Below are 12,984 nucleotides of genomic sequence, written 5' to 3' on the forward strand. Positions count from 1 at the left end.
TTCGCCACCCCCGGGACATGTCGAGCCTTGAACGCAATGTTCAATTGCAAGCATGCCAGTACGAAACTGCGCAGAAGGGACAGCACCGGCAGGGAGCGTGAGCCGAAATTGTTCACGGCTTCCACTACCCCCATGTTGTCTGTCCAAAAAATGACTTGCTTATTCGTGAATAAGTGACCCCACAGGCGCAATGCGACGAGCAAGTGAAATAATTCCAAGAACGCCAAGTTCTTAATGAGCGGCGTCTCCCGCCAGTGGAGATGCCACTGCTCCGCGCACCATGCCCCATCGAAGTAGGCCCCAAAACCGACTGACCCTGAAGCATCTGTAAACAACTGAAACTCTGTGTTGTTGGCTGGGGGACCTCGCCACAAGGTTCTGCCGTTATAATCCTTTAAAAAACGCAGCCACACCGCCAAGTCCTTTCGGATTTCAGCGGTGACGCGGATGAAGTGGTCGGGTCGTCTCACCCCGACCGTTGCTGCGGAGAGGCGCCTGGCGAACACCCTTCCTGCCGGCATTACGCGCGCTGCAAATACTAAGTGGCCTAGCAGCGCCTGGAAGTGCCTCAATGATGTTTTCTTGAGAGCTATGAATTTGCGGAACACATCTATAATATTAAAAGAGGTCTGGATTCACATAGCGTATCTAGCCATTTTCTCCAAGTGCACGGTAAAAACCCTAAGGGTCTAAAATGTGTAGCGATTGAGGCTGTCACAACCAACTGGCGCGGTGGGAATAGGGGAGGTGCGTTAGGCAAGAGAGAATCCTTTTGGATTTACGAATTGCAAACATTAACCCCCTTGGGACTAAACATAGAATTCGACCTGAAGCCATTCCTTCTGGAAAGATAAATCATCCATCCCCATGATCTATACTCCATCACATAGGTTCCTTTGGCGAAATATCGTAGGCCATGTACTAGACACCACATTTAATTTAATTAATATCCCCATTATCATAGGACAATTCACTCCCTGTGATAATGTTATTTAATAAAAAATATTATTATATGGCAGTATAAGCAATTCACTTTATCACGAAACAATATATATTTTTAAGTATTATTACATTGACTAGTCACTGTATTTATATTAATATAGTCTCACACATTATTCTATATTCACTTATTTTTATACACATTAGTTCATATTATTATACATCCACACATCACTTCCCTTCTAGCATATGTCACACCTATATACCATCACATATATTCTTACACACATTGGCACACCATAACATTTTAATACTTTAACACACCATGGGGCACATTTCACCCCTTATTCACCTATTATATTAGCCAACCAACTTGGTTTACACTAGGTCACATTCTGCTCATTATACTTCTCGCATAATTGTGGATTGGCCACATATACCATTATTTATGTGGTCTAACAGCTTTATCCACTTTAAGTATTATCATGTTATATAGTGATAATGCTTTATTGTATCCTATGGTTCCAAAAATTATGTATGTACTAATAATGTACTTTTGTGTAATATATTAATTAATAATAGTTGTTTATTGTAATTTTTCATTTTGTCTTGTGTCTATGTTATGTTTGTGACGCTGAGAGTCCCAGCGCATCAACTGCGCATGATCAAGTTCACAATGGTGTACTGCACCTTTAATACGGGACTACATATACCGGGACATACAGGGACTACTTTTTCATATCACGTTTACCCCTGAGGAAGAAAGTTTTACTTTCGAAACGCGTAGGGTGTTTCTGAGAGGTCTGAGAGGTCTCCCACACTCTGGTGAATACTGTCCCCCTTGGAATCGATAGCTGCTACCTGCGGGCTGCTGTTTCTTTGGCGCAAATCCATCCGCATTTGAATCTGCTCCGGTTGGCGCGCTTTCAGCGGCAAGGCAGGAGGTGTCTACAGCGGTCAGCTTCCACGCCAGCATCACGTGTCCACGGCGGACAGAGGCGGATGCCACAGGCTGAATGACCCAGCATTATCCACGCAGGAGACTCCACATGTGAGCCCAGGAGTTTGCTACAGCATCGGCCATCCACAAGAGGGGATACTCTTTAACAATATCCATTGCCTGATACCTTCTTACATTCGGTAAGCAGGAACCCCCACTTGAGTTGGAGTATCCTACCAGATCCTCATATATGTTTTTATGTATTTTTAATGATATACCTTATTAAATGTGTTTGTAATTTGTCACCTGTTGTTCTCAGCGTCTGTCTCATGTTGCATGTTTATACAGTATGTGTGTTTAACAGTATTACACTATGTTTTGATTTTCTTTCCTTACATGTGTACCCACCACGTGTGGAGCATCTATACCAAAGGGAGAATATCCACGACACTGGTTGTATAAATTTATTTTTTATCATACATATGGTATATTACTAGTGCAGAGCGCCATAGATATAATTTGTTGTCATACTCATCACCTGACTGGGGGTCAGGATTATATCACAGACTGCCTGCCTATTGGGATATAGCGCTACCTATTTGTTTTCCTTTAAAAAACGCAGCCACACCGCCAAGTCCTTTCGGATTTCAGCGGTGACGCGGATGAAGTGGTCGGGTCGTCTCACCCCGACCGTTGCTGCGGAGAGGCGCCTGGCGAACACCCTTCCTGCCGGCATTACGCGCGCTGCAAATACTAAGTGGCCTAGCAGCGCCTGGAAGTGCCTCAATGATGTTTTCTTGAGAGCTATGAATTCGCGGAGAAGCCTGCTTAGGGCAACCAGCTTCTCCAGAGGGAGCCTGTACTCCATCGTCTCCGAGTCGATTTCTATGCTCAAAAAGGTAAGAGTGGTTATTGGACGCACCGTATTTTCGTCGGCCAAAGGAACGCCGAACTCACACGCCAAGGCTGAAAATTCAAACAGCCACCTAGCGCATAAGTCTGAACCCCTGGGGCCAACAAAAAGGAAGTCATCCAAGTAGTGCATAACCCCCGCTGCCTGCACCCTCTTCCGGGCCACCCATTCTAGGAAGGTGCTAAATGTCTCGAAATAAAAACAAGAAAGCGCACATCCCATTGGCAAGCATAAGTCTACGTAGTACTGCCCCTCGAGCATGCAGCCTAGCAAATGGAAGCACTCGGGGTGGACTGGCAAGAGTCTGAAGGCCGATTTGATGTCGGCTTTTGACATTAAAGCCCCTACTCCCATCCTTTCCACCAGCGCTGCGGCTTGATCGAAGTTTGCGTAAGACACCGAACACAACTCCCGGTCAATACCGTCATTTACCGACGACCCCTCGGGGTAGGATAGGTGTTGTATCAACCTATACGCCCCGGCCTCTTTTTTGGGGACCACGCCCAATGGGGATATTCTGAGATTAGGCAAGGGAGGGGACTCGAAGGGGCCAGCCACCCTCCCCAGTTCGACTTCCTTCCAGACCTTCTCCCTAGCTACGTCAATGTGTGTCCTGACCGATTTCAAGTTCCGACTAAATTCTGATCCCGCTTGATATTCAAACGGAATCCTAAACCCTTCCTTAAACCCAGCTAAGAGTAGCTGGGCTGTTTCCCTATTGGGATACCTTGCTAGCCACGGTGCCAAATTGGCGATGATTATTGGTGTCGCTGCCCTCGCGTCCAAACTTCCGCCCTGCACCCCTCCCCCTGCGACCGCCCTTTTTAAAACACTTTGCCTGGGCATGGCGGCCGCAGCAAAAGGAGCAGATGTGTTGGAAACGGCAGTTGTCGAACGTGCAGTTGGACTGGTTAAACGGCCAATAGACGCCCGAGTTGGTGCGCGGCGACTGGCTACTCCTTGGTACATTATTCCGCCATGACCCCCTACCTCCGGTGCCGCTCCCTCGAAAGGAATCTGCCCCGCCCCCAGACACAAACTGCAGATAAAGGTTGACGTCCTTGACGTTCCATGGTACACCATATAATCCAAACCCATCATGTAACCACGCATGTGGTATATAAACCCTATATTCGGAACCCAGCACGTAACCATGAATGCAGTATATACACCGTATCCTTTGAAACCGCAGATAACCACGAATGCAGTCTATCCACGAACGCAGTATATACCCGACGTAACCTCTAATGCAGTATATATCTACCATATAATCCAAATACAGCACGCAACCACGACTGTGGTACCGTATATACCCTATATACCCATGTAACCCAATTACAGCACATTATAACATCGAATGCAGCATATATACACCATATAATCCAAATACAGCACGTAACCATGAATGCGGTATATACACTATATCCGCCATGTAACCCAATTACAGCACATTGTAACTTCGAATGCAGCACATATACACACCCTATAATCCAAATACAGAACGTAACTACGAGTGCAGTATACACACTATATACACCATGTAACCCCATTACAGCACATTGTAACTTCGAATGCAGTATATATATACACCCTATAATCCAAATACAGCACGTAGCCATGAATGCAGTATATACACTATATACACGCCATGCAACCCAATTGCAGCGCATTGTACCCTCTAATGCAGTATAAACACCATGTAATCCAAATACAGCACGTAACCACGAATACAGTACATACACTATATACACCATGTAACCCAATTACAGCAAATTGTACCTCGCATTATAACCACACTGAGGTGTATACACTTTATTCCCCACATACAGCCCGTTATCACCACGAATGCGGTATGCAGCGATACCCACGGCGATTCTAGCATTGATATAACTTTATTCAACGTTGAAAGAAACATGCATTGATAACAGGGCAATAACGGTGTTCACGGCAACTATGCAACAGAGAGCCTCCAACCAAGAACCCTGTGGCGGTTAATAGACCCCCCCCACGCGGTCACTGGGTGTCCCATGCTCCAGCCCTGTGCTTAATCCTCCCTGCGCCAGCTCGTCCCCTGCGCTGCTGCCGGGAGGGTGGACAGAGTGACCTGGCAGCAGGGAGAGATGGAGCCCGCTGAGGCTGTGCCTCCTGCTGAAGATACACCATGTAACCCCATTACCATATACAAATACACGCTGCTGCTGCTGCTGCGTGTGAGGGAGCGTCCAAACGGAGCGCCACTGGGGGGGGGGGGACCGTCGCGGTAAAAACCATGGGGGGTTGTTGTGCCTCTCCTCGCCCTCCCCGTTCCCCGCTGGCCCCCCCTCCCCGCCCGCCGAGCGGGCCAGCCACAGAGGCTGATGGAGGGAGAGCCACGTGGCAAGGGAATCCCCACTGGCTATTCCCTGGTACCGGCAAGGGGATCCCCCGTTCCCCGGTGGCCCCCCTCCCCGCCCACCGAGCGGGCCAGCCACAGAGGCTGATGGAGGGAGGGCCACGTGGCAAGGGAATCCCCACTAGCTATTAACAATTAAATAAATAATAAAATGTCCTGGTACCGCAAGGGGATCCCCCCCGTTCCCCGGAGGCCCCTCTCCCCGCCCAGCGGGCCAGCCACAGAGGCTGATGGAAGGCGAGCCACGTGGTAAGGGGATCCCCACTAGCTATCCCCTGGTACCGACAAGGGGATCCCCCCGTTCGCAGGAGGCCCCCCTCCCCATCCGGAGCGGGCCAGCCACAAAGGCTGAGGGAGGGAGCGCCACGCGGTAGGGCGACCACCTGCGTGGCAACACTCCCCGCCCGCCTCGTAACCCAATTACAGCGAGCTGTGAATAACGTAGGCGGAGGGGGGCCACTGTGCCACGCGGTCGGGCCCAAAGGGGACTATGAACTTACCCTGGAGGAGAGGAGAGGACCAATTTCGCCGCAGACCGGGAGCAGTATGGAAGATTCGGCTCCCGGCTGCCTCTTTTAAGCTTCCTTTGGCCTGCCCCCCCCCCGCCCAGGGGGTCGCGACGGCGGCCCAGAGATCCTGGCGAGGTGGGAGAGGGCTTGCCCCCTGGTCATGGGCTTCCCTCTTCTAATTGGCTGGAGGGATTGCTTCTCAGCCCTAATTTCTCGCTATACACCATCCCAACTCTTGCGTTCTGCTCAAGGATGTCTTCTCTCTACCCCTTTCGTATCTAAAGTCCTCTCCTGCCTTAAACCTTTCTCACTGACTGCCCCACACCTCTGGAAGGCCCTTCCCCGCAGTATCCGACTAGCACCATCTCTATCCACCTTTAAGACCCACCTGCTTAAGGAAGCATACGAGTAGCTCCATGGCTGATAATTTACAACTCATACATAAACCTTGAACCCCTGCAGACACACTTACCAGAATGCCCTCCTACTGTCTGTACACTCTTCTACCAATTAGATTGTAAGCTCTTTGGAGCAGGGACTCCTTTTCCTAGATGTTACTTTTTTATCTGAAGCACTTCTTCCCATAATGTTTTATTTGTATTATTTATTATTTAAATGATTGTCACGTGTATTAGTGCTGTGAAGTCTATGTACACTAATGGCACTATGTAAATAAAGACATAGATACATATATACCTACCTGTGTACACACTTGGGTGACAAGGTTTTCTTACTGAGAAACATTTTATACACTCTGCACATGGGAAAGGTTTCTCCCCTGTGTAAATGCTCTGGTGTCTGAGGACTGTCCTCCTATTACGGAATTGATTATGATGTAATCCCCTTTTATGAATTGTCTGGTGTGTGTTGAGGTGACTCTCAGGGCTTAAATGTTTCCCAAATTCTGCACAATTAAAAAGTTACTCCCTGTGTAAATCTGCTGGTGTAACCAGGGCTGCCAACAGGGGGGGACAAAGGATACTGGCGTCCCGGGCCACGTGGGTCATGGGGGCGCCAGTTAATTAAATAAAAATAAATAAATTAAAAAAAGTTTAAAAAAATGGCATTGATTCTCCGTGGTCCCGGCGCGCATGCGCAAGGCAAGCAGGGCCCGCTCCCCCCCCACTCCCAACGTGGGACGGAGAGGGAAGTAACAGCTCCTCTGCGGCCCGCTCCCCGCCCCCCCCCCACGCTCCCAACGTGGGACGGAGGGGGGAGTAACAGCTCCTCCTGTGGCCTGCTTCCCGCGCCCCCCCGAGCCCACCTCCCGTGGCCCACCCCCCGAGCCCACCTCCCGTGCCCCCTCCCGAGCCCACCTGCCGCACCCCCTCCCCCAAGCCCACCTCCCGTCCCAGGCAGCTGCCACGGGGATATCAAGGGCAGGAGGGAGAAGCATCCGGCGGCAAGCTGCACCCACCCAGTCAAGGTAAGTCACCCCACCCATTCACTGTCACCCACTGTCACTGTCACCCACCCAGTCACCGTCACCCACCCACTCAGGCACTGTCACCCACCCACCGTCATTCAGCCACCTACGGTCATTCACCCACCCACGGTCATTCACCCACCCACTGTCATTCACCCACCCACTGTCATTCACCCACCCACTGTCATTTACCCAACTGTCATTCTACTGTCATTCACCCACCCAGTCATTCACCCACCCAGTCACTGTCTCCCACCCAGTCACTGTCTCCTACCCACCCAGTCACTGTCTCCCAACCAGTCACTGTCTCACTGTCACTGTCTCCCACCCAGTCACTGTCACCCACCCAGACACTGTCACCCAGTCACTCTCCCACCCAGTCACTGTCACCCAATCACTCTCTCCCACCCAGTCACTGTCACCCAGTCACTGTCTCCCACCCACCCAGTCACTGTCTCCCACCCAGTCACTGTCATCCACCCACGACCGTCATTCACCAACCCACCGTCATTCATTCACCCACCCACTGTCATTCATCCACCCACTCACTCACCCACCCAGGCAGGCAGTCATATAGTTACATAGTTAAATAGTAGATGAGGTTGAAAAAAGACGTAGGTCCATCAAGTTCAACCTATGCTAAATTTAGACAACAGATACTTTATCCTATATCTATACTTACTTATTGATCCAGAGGAAGGCAAACAAAAAACCCCATTAAGGGGAAAAATTAATTCCTTCCTGACTCCAAGAATTGGCAATCGGATTAATCCCTGGATCAATATCCTTCCCATGTATACTTATTTGGTATATCCCTGTATACCTTTCCCATCTAAAAAGATGTCCAACCTTTTTTTGAACAAATCTATTGTATCTGCCATCACAGTCTCCATGGGTAATGAATTCCACATTTTAACTGCCCTTACTGTAAAGAACCCTTTCCTTTGTTGCTGGTGAAATTTCCTTTCCTCCAACCTTAAGGGATGGCCCCGAGTCCTTTGTACTGCACGTGGGATGAATAGTTCTTTTGAAAGCCCCTTGTATTGTCCCTGAATATATTTGTATATAGTTATCATATCCCCTCTTAGACGCCTCTTTTCTAATGTAAATAAATCTAATTTAGCTAACCTCTCCTCATAAGTTAGAATGTCCATCCCCTTTATTAATTTGGTGGCTCTTCTCTGCACTCTCTCTAGTTCCATAATGTCTTTTCTTAGGATTGGTGCCCAAAATTGTACTCCATATTCAAGGTGTGGTCTTACTAATGCTTTGTAAAGGGGCATAATTATGTTTACTTCCCTTCCATCCATTGCCCGTTTGATGCAAGATAAGATCTTGTTTGCCTTTGCAGCTACTGCATGACATTGGACACTATTGCTAAGCCTGCTGTCTACAAGCACTCCTAAATCCTTCTCCATCAAGGATTCCCCCAATATATCTCCATTTAATTTGTAAGTCGCCTTTTTATTCTTGCATCCCAAATGCATAACCTTACATTTATCTGTATTAAACCTCATCTGCCATTTACCTGCCCACATTTCCAGTCTCTCCAAGTCCTTCTGAAGAGAAATTAAATCCTGCTCTGATTCTATTACCTTACACAATTTAGTATCATCAGCAAAGATGGAGACTTTGCTCTCGATCCCAACCTCAAGATCATTAATAAACAAGTTAAAAAGCAGGGATCCCAGTACCGATCCCGGAGGTACCCCACTCACGACTTTAGCCCAACCTGAAAAAGTTCCATTTATGACAACCCTCTGTTGTCTGTCCTTTAACCAATTTTCAATCCAAGTGCATATATTACTACTGAGTCCAATTTTCTTTATTTTGTACACCAACCTCCTTGTGTGAAACCGTATCAAAAGCCTTTGCACAATCTAAGTAGACCACATCAACTGCATTACCCTGGTCTAAATTCCTACTTACCTCCTCAAAGAAACAAGTAAGGTTAGTTTGGCATGATCTATCCTTCATAAATCCATGCTGACTATTACTAATAATTTTGTTTTCCATTAGGTATTCCTGAATATTATCCCATATTAAACCTTCAAGTAGTTTCCCTACTATTGAAGTCAGGCTTACAGGTCTGTAATTTCCCGGTTGTGATCTAGCCCTCTTTTTAAATATAGGCACCACATCTGCTTTACGCCAATCTTGTGGTACTGAGACTGTGGAAATGGAGTCCTTGAATATTAAATATACAGGCAGTCCTTGTTTTACAATGCTTCGTTTTACAACGAATGGCTTATCCAACGCTATGCAATGCATACCTATATTCATTTTTACAACGCCAAAATGGCTTATCCAACGCTCTTACGACGCTTTGCAAAGTTATTTATGTGTATGTAATATATATATTGTATTATATTATACTATATAATATAGTATATTTTTATATTATATTATACAGTATATTATGTTATATTATATATATAATACAGTATATGCACTATATAATTTATGTGTGTGCTGCGTATCTTATTGCCTGCATAAAATATTTGGTGTATTTTAGTGTTAAAAATGCCTTCAGGAACAGAACCTTTCATTTAAACAGTGTTCCTATGGGAAAACGTGTTTTGCTTTACAACGTTTCGCTTTACAACGCCATTTTGAGTAACACATTGTGTCGGATAACCGAGGACTGTCTGTAATGGTTTTGCTATTACTGAGCTTAATTCCTTGAGAACTCTTGGATGTATGCCATCGGGGCCAGGAGCCTTATTTACTTAAAATTTTTCAAGTTGCTTATGAACTTCTTCCTCAGTTAACCAATTGTTCATTAATGTGGAGGTTGTGGCTTCCTCCTGCGGGCACTACTATTGAACTTGATTATTCCCTGGTAAACACAGAGGCAAAGAATTTGTTTAAATACCTCTGCTTTTTCCTTATCTCCAATAATCTGCCTACCCATCTCACACTGAAAGGGTCCTATATTTTCTTTTCTCATTTTTTTGTTATTAAGGTACTTAAAGAACTTTTTAGGGTTGACCTTACTTTCTATTGCAATCCTTTTTTCATTATTCATTTTTGCTAATTTGATTGCCCTTTTGCAATTTTTGTTACATTCCTTATAATTCTGATACGATGTCTCTGTCCCTTCTGACTTAAAGAATCTAAACGCCTTCCTCTTGTTCATTTCCTCCCCTACCTGTTTATTTAGCCACATTGGTTTTGACTTATTTTTTTTATACTTATTACCCAAGGGTATACACTGATAAGTGTGCTTTTCTAACAATGTTTTAAAGACTGCCCATTTATCTTCTACATTTTTCCCTCCAAAAACATCATCCCATTTTATTACTACTAGATTAGACCTCAGTTGATTAAAATCTGCCTTTCTAAAGTTTAAGGTCTTTGTTGAACCCAAGAAATCTGTTTTTTGATAATTTATTTCAAATGAGACCATGTTATGATCATTGTTACCCAAATGTTCCAGGGCTTGAATATTTGTTATTACTTCTACATTGTTTGATATGACCAAATCCAGAACTGCCCCTCTCCTGGTTGGTTCCTCAATAATTTTGGTCATATAATTGTCTTTAAGCACCCCCAAAAACCTGTTTCCTTTTGTTGTAACCCTAATCTCATTGCCCCAGTCTATGTCTGGATAATTAAAATCCCCTATTATGCAAACATGACCCAGTTTTGATGCCATCCCTATTTGCAAAAGTATTTTAGCTTCCTCAATCTCGCAGATATTTGGTGATTTATAGCATATTCTCACAAACATTTTCTTTATACTTTTACCTCCCCTGCTAATTTCTATCCACAAGTCTCAACATTTTCATCATTCCCTTCATAGACATCATCCCTTATAATAGGTTTTAGATCCGGTTTAACATATAAACATACTCCACCTCCCCTTCTATTTGTTCGATCCTTCCGAAAAAGAGAATAGCCCTCTAATTTAACTGTCCAGTCATAAGTTTCAGCCCACCATGTTTCAGTAATGCCCATGATATCATACTGCTCCCTTGCAGCTATTAATTCAAGCCCCCCCATTTTATGTCAGGCTTCTTGCATTAGCAAGCATAAATTTAAGTTTTTTTCCAGCCTGTACTATTATCTTATCTGCTCCTTCCTTTCTGCTCCCCCTTGGTTTAGAATTTAGAAGTTTTCTAGTATTATCTGTATTTACTATGGGTGTCTCACTGCTTGTCAAACTTGCACTTGCCCCCATTCTACCTCCATACCACCTTGTATCCTCATCTATTCCATTTAGTTAATTATCTGTTTCATTCCCCTCCCCCCTCCATCCTTGTTTAAAATCTCCTCCAACCTTTTTAGCATTCTCTCCCCTAGCACAGAAGATCCCTCTTCATTGAGGTGCAATCAGTCCCTAGAATATAGATGGCACCTCTCAGAAAAGGAGTCCCAGTGCTCTAAAAACCCAAACCCCTCCTTCCTGCACCACTTTATTAGCCATGCATTAACCTCCCTGATCTCTGTCTCCCTGGGGTAGCGCATGGCACTGGTAGTATTTCAGAAAATACTACCTTGGAGGTCCTTGCCTTAAGCTTTTGGCCTAGATCCCTGTAATCATTTTTTAGGACCCTCCATCTTTCTCTAACTTTGTCATTGGTGCCAACGTGTACCAAGACCGCCAGGTCAATCCCAGCCCCCCCCAACCATCTGTCTACCCGATCCGCAATATGCCGAACCCGAGCACCCGGGAAACAAACTGTTCGGTTTATGCGGTCCCGGCAACAGATTGCCCTATCTACCTTCCTAATAATGGAGTCCCCTACCACCACAATCTTTCTTTGTATCTGAGCATCCTGAGTCCCCACTGTGCTGGAGGGACAATTCCCCTGGCTGCTAGAGGAATTAGTCTCCCCCAGCCTTGCCATTTCTGCCCCAACATTCCCAATATCTTCACTCAACAGGGCAAATCTATTGGGATGTGTCAGCTCAGAAACGACCTGCCTCTCCCTATTGCCCCTGCTTCCCCTTCTGTCACCCAGCTACCTACCTGCTCCTCACTAACAGCAACCAAGCTACCTACCTGCTCCTCACTAACAGCGCCACCATCTGCACCACTAGTCGAAGCAAGGGCCTGCTAAGTAAGCTCTAATTCCCTTTCAAGATTGCCAATGTCACTCAATATTGCAAGTTGCCTCTTCAGATCAGCAATCCCTGATTCTAAACAGACCACCCGCTCACACCTCTCACAGCGGTATGCTCCTTGGAACAGCTGCTCCAAGTGCAGATACATGTGGCAAGATGTGCATTGAGTGGCATTTTCAATCCTGCTCATTCTAGCAACTATGAAGTTTATAAGTGCTAACAGTAAACTGTACTTCAATAAACTATACCTTGTTTAACCGCTTCCTTGTTCAAACTGCTTCTGGTTCTAACTGCACACACTTTAAACAACCAGCACTGCTTCTGGTTCTAACTGCACACACTTTAAACAACCAGCACTTCAAATCAACCACACAGATTAGTCAGTACACGCAAGCTCAGGATTCGTTAGAAGCCTCTGTTTAAATAGGGACACACACCAGGTGTGTTAGGTTATCAATTAACTAACCCCACCCACTGCAGGTGTGTTAGGCCAGCAAATTAACCAACCACAACCACTCTGCCTCAGGCAGGAAAGGGGAAAAAAAGTTACAGGCTTCAAATTACAGCACAATTTAAAAATAGATTAACCCACTGCACACTCCCCAAAAACAGCCACCCCTGCTAGTATACGCAGTACTTCCCTTTCCTTCTGGTTCTAACTGCACACACTTTAAACAACCAGCACTTCAAATCAACCACACAGATTAGTCAGTACACGCAAGCTGTCTTTTGTTGAAAATATAAAAATAAACAGGTTGCATTGTAAAGTTTTTTTCTGTATCACAATAAGAAAAG

The 12,984-nt window shown here is 45.8% G+C and overlaps 1 protein-coding gene across 1 annotated transcript in view; it reads right to left on the reverse strand.

The window, feature by feature from the left end:
* LOC142488026 (uncharacterized) overlaps window positions 1–12,984 on the reverse strand; it is a 130,706-nt gene that overhangs the window by 38,965 nt on the left and 78,757 nt on the right.

The sequence above is a fragment of the Ascaphus truei genome, chromosome 2 (assembly GCF_040206685.1).
Source record: "Ascaphus truei isolate aAscTru1 chromosome 2, aAscTru1.hap1, whole genome shotgun sequence".
NCBI lineage: Eukaryota > Metazoa > Chordata > Amphibia > Anura > Ascaphidae > Ascaphus > Ascaphus truei.